This window comes from Carcharhinus amblyrhynchos, unplaced genomic scaffold, assembly GCF_965287045.1.
Source record: "Carcharhinus amblyrhynchos unplaced genomic scaffold, sCarAmb.v2.hapA chromosome_133, whole genome shotgun sequence".
NCBI classification, from domain to species: domain Eukaryota; kingdom Metazoa; phylum Chordata; class Chondrichthyes; order Carcharhiniformes; family Carcharhinidae; genus Carcharhinus; species Carcharhinus amblyrhynchos.
In genome coordinates, this window is record NW_027649873.1 from 123,651 (window position 1) to 129,480 (window position 5,830).

The following is a 5,830-nucleotide window of genomic DNA, read 5'->3' on the forward strand; positions in this document are numbered from 1 at the left end:
CAGAGACACAGATGCTCCGAGATCAGAGAATCAGAGACTCAGAGACTCAGAGATGCAGAGACACAGAGGCTCAGAGACTCAGAGACTCAGAGACGCCGAGACACAGAGGCTCAGAGATGCAGAGACACAGTGTCTCAGAGTCTCAGAGTCTCAGTGTCTCCGTGTCTCTGTGTCTCAGTGTCTCAGTGTCTCAGAGTCTCAGAGTCTCAGTGTCTCTGTGTCTCTGTATCTCTGTGTCTCAGAGTCTCAGATTCTCAGAGTCTTAGTGTCTCTGTGTCTCTGAGTCTCAGAGTCTCAGAGTCTCAGAGTCTCAGAGTCTCAATGTGTCTGTGTCTCTGTGTCGCTGTGTCTCCGTGTCTCTGTGTCTCCGAGTCTCAGAGTCTCAGAGTCACAGTGTCTCTGTGTCTCAGAGTCTCAGAGTCTCTGTGTCTCTGTGTCTCTGTGTCTCAGAGTCTCAGAGTCTCAGAGTCTGAGTCTCAGTGTCTCTGTGTCTCTGTGTCTCAGTGTCTCAGAGTCTCAGAGTCTCAGTGACTCAGAGACTCTGAGTCTCAGTGTCTCTGTGTCTCTGTGTCTCTGAGTCTCAGAGTCTCAGAGTCTCAGAGTCTCAGAGCCTCTGTGTCTCAGTGTCTCAGAGTCTCAGAGTCTCAGTGTCTCAGTGTCTCTGTGCCTCTGTGTCTCTGAGTCTCAGAGTCTCAGAGTCTCTGTGTCTCTGTGTCTCAGTGTCTCAGTGTCTCAGAGTCTCAGAGTCTCTGTGTCTCTGTATCTCTGTGTCTCACTGTCTCAGTGTCTCTGTGTCTCTGTGTCTCTGTGTCTCAGTGTCACAGTGTCTCAGAGTCTCAGATCTCGGTGTCTCAGAGTCTCAGTGTCTCAGTTTCTCTGTGTCTCAGAGTCTCAGAGTCTCAGTGTCTCAGTGTCTCAGAGTCTCTGTGTCTCTGTGTCTCTGTGTCTCTGTGTCTCAGAGTCTCAGAGTCTCAGTGTCTCTGTGTCTCTGTGTCTCAGTGTCTCAGAGTCTCAGAGTCTCAGAGTCTCAGTGTCTCTATGTCTCTGTGTCTCTGTGTCTTTGTGTCTCAGAGTCTCAGTGTCTCTATGTCTCTGTGTCTCTGTGTCTTTGTGTCTCAGAGTCTCAGTGTCTCAGTGTCTCTGTGTCTCTGTGTCTCAGTGTCTCAGAGTCCCAGAGTCTCTGTGTCTCTGTGTCTCTGTGTCTCAGTGTCTCAGAGTCTCAGAGTCTCTGTGTCTCAGAGTCTCAGTGTCTCAGTGTCTCTGTGTCTCTGTGTCTCAGTGTCTCAGTGTCACAGAGTCTCAGAGTCTCAGAGTCTCAGTGTCTCTGTGTCTCAGTGTCTCAGAGTCTCAGAGTCTCAGTGTCTCTGTGTCTCTGTGTCTCAGAGTCTCTGTGTTTCAGTGTCTCAGTGTCTCAGAGTCTCAGTGTCTCAGAGTGTCAGAGTCTCAGAGTCTCTGTGTCTCTGTGTCTCTGTGTCTCAGAGTCTCAGTGTCACTGTGTCTCTGTGTCTCTGAGTCACAGAGTCTCAGAGTCGCACAGCCTCAGTGTCTCTGTGTCTCTGTGTGTCAGTGTCTCAGTGTCTCAGAGTCTCAGAGTCTCAGTGTCTCAGAGTCTCAGAGTCTCAGTGTCTCAGTGTCTCTGTGTCTCTGTGTCTCTGAGTCTCAGAGTCTCAGAGTCTCAGAGCCTCTGTGTCTCAGTGTCTCAGAGTCTCAGAGTCTCAGTGTCTCAGTGTCTCTGTGCCTCTGTGTCTCTGAGTCTCAGAGTCTCAGAGTCTCTGTGTCTCTGTGTCTCAGTGTCTCAGTGTCTCAGAGTCTCAGAGTCTCTGTGTCTCTGTATCTCTCTGTCTCACTGTCTCAGTGTCTCGGTGTCTCTGTGTCACTGTGTCTCAGTGTCACAGTGTCTCAGAGTCTCAGATCTCGGAGTCTCAGAGTCTCAGTGTCTCAGTTTCTCTGTGTCTCAGAGTCTCAGAGTCTCAGAGTCTCAGTGTCTCTGTGTCTCAGTGTCTCAGAGTCTCTGTGTCTCTGTGTCTCTGTGTCTCAGAGTCTCAGAGTCTCAGTGTCTCTGTGTCTCTGTGTCTCAGTGTCTCAGTGTCTCAGAGTCTCAGAGTCTCAGTGTCTCTATGTCTCTGTGTCTCTGTGTCTTTGTGTCTCAGAGTCTCAGTGTCTCTATGTCTCTGTGTCTCTGTGTCTTTGTGTCTCAGAGTCTCAGTGTCTCAGTGTCTCTGTGTCTCTGTGTCTCAGTGTCTCAGAGTCCCAGAGTCTCAGTGTCTCTGTGTCTCTGTGTCTCTGTGTCTCAGTGTCTCAGAGTCTCAGAGTCTCTGTGTCTCAGAGTCTCAGTGTCTCAGTGTCTCTGTGTCTCTGTGTCTCAGTGTCTCAGTGTCACAGAGTCTCAGAGTCTCAGAGTCTCAGTGTCTCTGTGTCTCAGTGTCTCAGAGTCTCAGAGTCTCAGTGTCTCTGTGTCTCTGTGTCTCTGTGTCTCAGAGTCTCTGTGTCTCAGTGTCTCAGTGTCTCAGAGTCTCAGTGTCTCAGAGTGTCAGAGTCTCAGAGTCTCTGTGTCTCTGTGTCTCTGTGTCTCAGAGTCTCAGTGTCACTGTGTCTCTGTGTCTCTGAGTCTCAGAGTCTCAGAGTCGCACAGTCTCAGTGTCTCTGTGTCTCTGTGTCTCTGTGTCTCAGTGTCTCTGAGTCTCAGAGTCTCAGAGTCTCTGTGTCTCTGTGTCTCTGAGTCTCTGTGTCTCAGAGTCTCAGAGTCTCAGAGTCTCAGTGTCTCTGTGTCTCTGTATCTCTGAGTCTCAGAGTCTCAGAGTCTCAGTGTCTCTGTGTCTCTGTGTCTCCGAGTCTCAGAGTCTCAGAGTCTCAGTGTCTCTGTGTCTCTGTGTCTCTGAGTCTCAGAGTCTCAGAGTCTCAGTGTCTCAGAGTCTCAGAGTCTCAGTGTCTCAGTGTCTCTGTGTCTCTGCGTCTCAGAGTCTCAGAGTCTCAGAGTCTCAGAGTCTCAGTGTCTCAGTGTCTCTGTGTCTCTGTGTCTCAGAGTCTCAGTGTCTCTGTGTCTCTGAGTCTCTGTGTCTCTGTGTCTCAGTGTCTCAGTGTCACAGTGTCTCAGAGTCACAGAGTCTCAGTGTCTCAGTGTCTCTGTGTCTCTGTGTCTCTGAGTCTCAGAGTCTCAGAGTCTCAGAGTCCCTGTCTTTCTGTGTCTCAGAGTCTCAGAGTCTCTGTGTCTCTGTGTCTCAGTGTCTCAGAGTCTCAGAGTCTCAGAGTCTCAGTGTCTCTGTGTCTCTGTATCTCTGAGTCTCAGAGTCTCAGAGTCTCAGTGTCTCTGTGTCTCAGAGTCTCAGAGTCTCAGAGTCTCAGTGTCTCTGTGTCTCTGAGTCTCAGAGTCTCACTGTCTCAGTGTCTCTGAGTCTCAGAGTCTCAGAGTCTCAGTGTCTCAGTGTCTCTGTGTCTCTGTGTCTCGGTGTCTCAGAGTCTCAGAGTCACAGTTTCTCTGTGTCTCTGTGTCTCTGAGTCTCAGTGTCTCAGAGTCTCAGTGTCTCCGTGTCTCAGTGTCTCAGAGTCTCAGAGTCTCAGAGTCTCAGTGTCTCAGTGTGTCAGTGTCTCAGTGTCTCTGTGTCTCTGTGTCTCTGAGTCTCAGAGTCTCAGTGTCTCAGTGTCTCTGTGTCTCTGTGTCTCAGAGTCTCAGAGTCTCAGTGTCTCAGTGTCTCTGTGCCTCTGAGTCTCAGAGTCTCAGAGTCTCAGAGTCTCAGAGTCTCTGTGTCTCCGTGTCTCTGTGTCTCAGTGTCTCAGTGTCTCAGTGTCTCAGAGTCACAGTGTCTCTGTGTCTCTGTATCTCTGTGTCTCAGAGTCTCAGAGTCTCAGAGTATCAGAGTCTCAGTGTGTCTGTGTCTCTGTGTCGCTGTGTCTCCGTGTCTCTGTGTCTCAGAGTCTCAGAGTCTCAGAGTCACAGTGTCTCTGTGTCTCTGTATCTCTGTATCTCAGAGTCTCAGATTCTCAGAGTCTCAGTGTCTCAGAGTCTCTGTGTCTCAGAGTCTCAGAGTCTCTGTGTCTCTGTGTCTCTGTGTCTCTGTGTCTCAGAGTCTCAGAGTCTCAGAGTCTGAGTCTCAGTGTCTCTGTGTCTCTGTGTCTCAGTGTCTCAGAGTCTCAGAGTCTCAGTGACTCAGAGACTCTGAGTATCAGTGTCTCTGTGTCTCTGTGTCTCTGTGTCTCTGAGTCTCAGAGTCTCAGAGTCTCAGAGCCTCTGTGTCTCAGTGTCTCAGAGTCTCAGAGTCTCAGTGTCTCTGTGCCTCTGTGTCTCTGAGTCTCAGAGTCTCAGAGTCTCTCTGTCTCAGTGTCTCAGTGTCTCAGAGTCTCAGAGTCTCTGTGTCTCTGTATCTCTGTGTCTCACTGTCTCAGTGTCTCTGTGTCTCTGTGTCTCTGTGTCTCAGTGTCACGTGTCTCAGAGTCTCAGATCTCGGTGTCTCAGAGTCTCAGTGTCTCTGTTTCTCTGTGTCTCAGTGTCTCAGAGTCTCAGAGTCTCAGTGTCTCTGTGTCTCTGTGTCTCAGTGTCTCAGAGTCTCTGTGTCTCTGTGTCTCTGTGTCTCTGTGTCTCAGAGTCTCAGAGACTCAGTGTCTCTGTGTCTCTGTGTCTCAGTGTCTCAGTGTCTCAGAGTCTCAGAGTCACATTGTCTCTATGTCTCTGTGTCTCTGTGTCTTTGTGTCTCAGAGTCTCAGTGTCTCTATGTCTCTGTGTCTCTGTGTCTTTGTGTCTCAGAGTCTCAGTGTCTCTGTGTCTCAGTGTCTCAGAGTCCCAGAGTCTCAGTGTCTCTGTGTCTCTGTGTCTCAGTGTCTCAGAGTCTCTGTGTCTCAGAGTCTCAGTGTCTCAGTGTCTCTGTGTCTCTGTGTCTCAGTGTCTCAGTGTCTAAGAGTCTCAGTGTCTCTGTGTCTCAGTGTCTCAGAGTCTCAGAGTCTCAGTGTCTCTGTGTCTCTGTGTCTCTGTGTCTCAGTGTCTCAGAGTCTCTGTGTCTCAGTGTCTAAGTGTCTCAGAGTCTCAGTGTCTCAGAGTGTCAGAGTCTCAGAGTCTCTGTGTCTCTGTGTCTCTGTGTCTCAGAGTCTCAGAGTCTCAGTGTCACTGTGTCTCTGTGTCTCTGAGTCTCAGAGTCTCAGAGTCGCACAGTCTCAGTGTCTCTGTGTCTCTGTGTGTCAGTGTCTCAGTGTCTCAGAGTCTCAGAGTCTCAGTGTCTCAGAGTCTCAGAGTCTCAGTGTCTCAGTGTCTCTGTGTCTCTGTGTTTCTGAGTCTCAGAGTCTCAGAGTCTCAGTGTCTCTGTGTCTCTGTGTCTCTGTGTCTCAGTGTCACAGTGTCTCAGAGTCTCAGAGTCTCAGTGTCTCAGTGTCTCTGTGTCTCTGTGTCTCTGAGTCTCAGAGTCTCAGAGTCTCTGTGTCTCTGTGTCTCTGTGTCTCAGAGTCTCAGAGTCTCAGAGTCTCAGTGTCTCTGTGTCTCTGTATCTCTGAGTCTCAGAGTCTCAGAGTCTCTGTGTCTCTGTGTCTCAGTGTCTCAGTGTCTCAGAGTCTCAGAGTCTCTGTGTCTCTGTATCTCTGTGTCTCACTGTCTCAGTGTCTCTGTGTCTCTGTGTCTCTGTGTCTCAGTGTCACAGTGTCTCAGAGTCTCAGATCTCGGTGTCTCAGAGTCTCAGTGTCTCAGTTTCTCTGTGTCTCAGAGTCTCAGAGTCTCAGTGTCTCAGTGTCTCAGAGTCTCTGTGTCTCTGTGTCTCTGTGTCTCTGTGTCTCAGAGTCTCAGAGTCTCAGTGTCTCTGTGTCTCTGTGTCTCAGTGTCTCAGAGTCTCAGAGTCTCAGAGTCTCAGTGTCT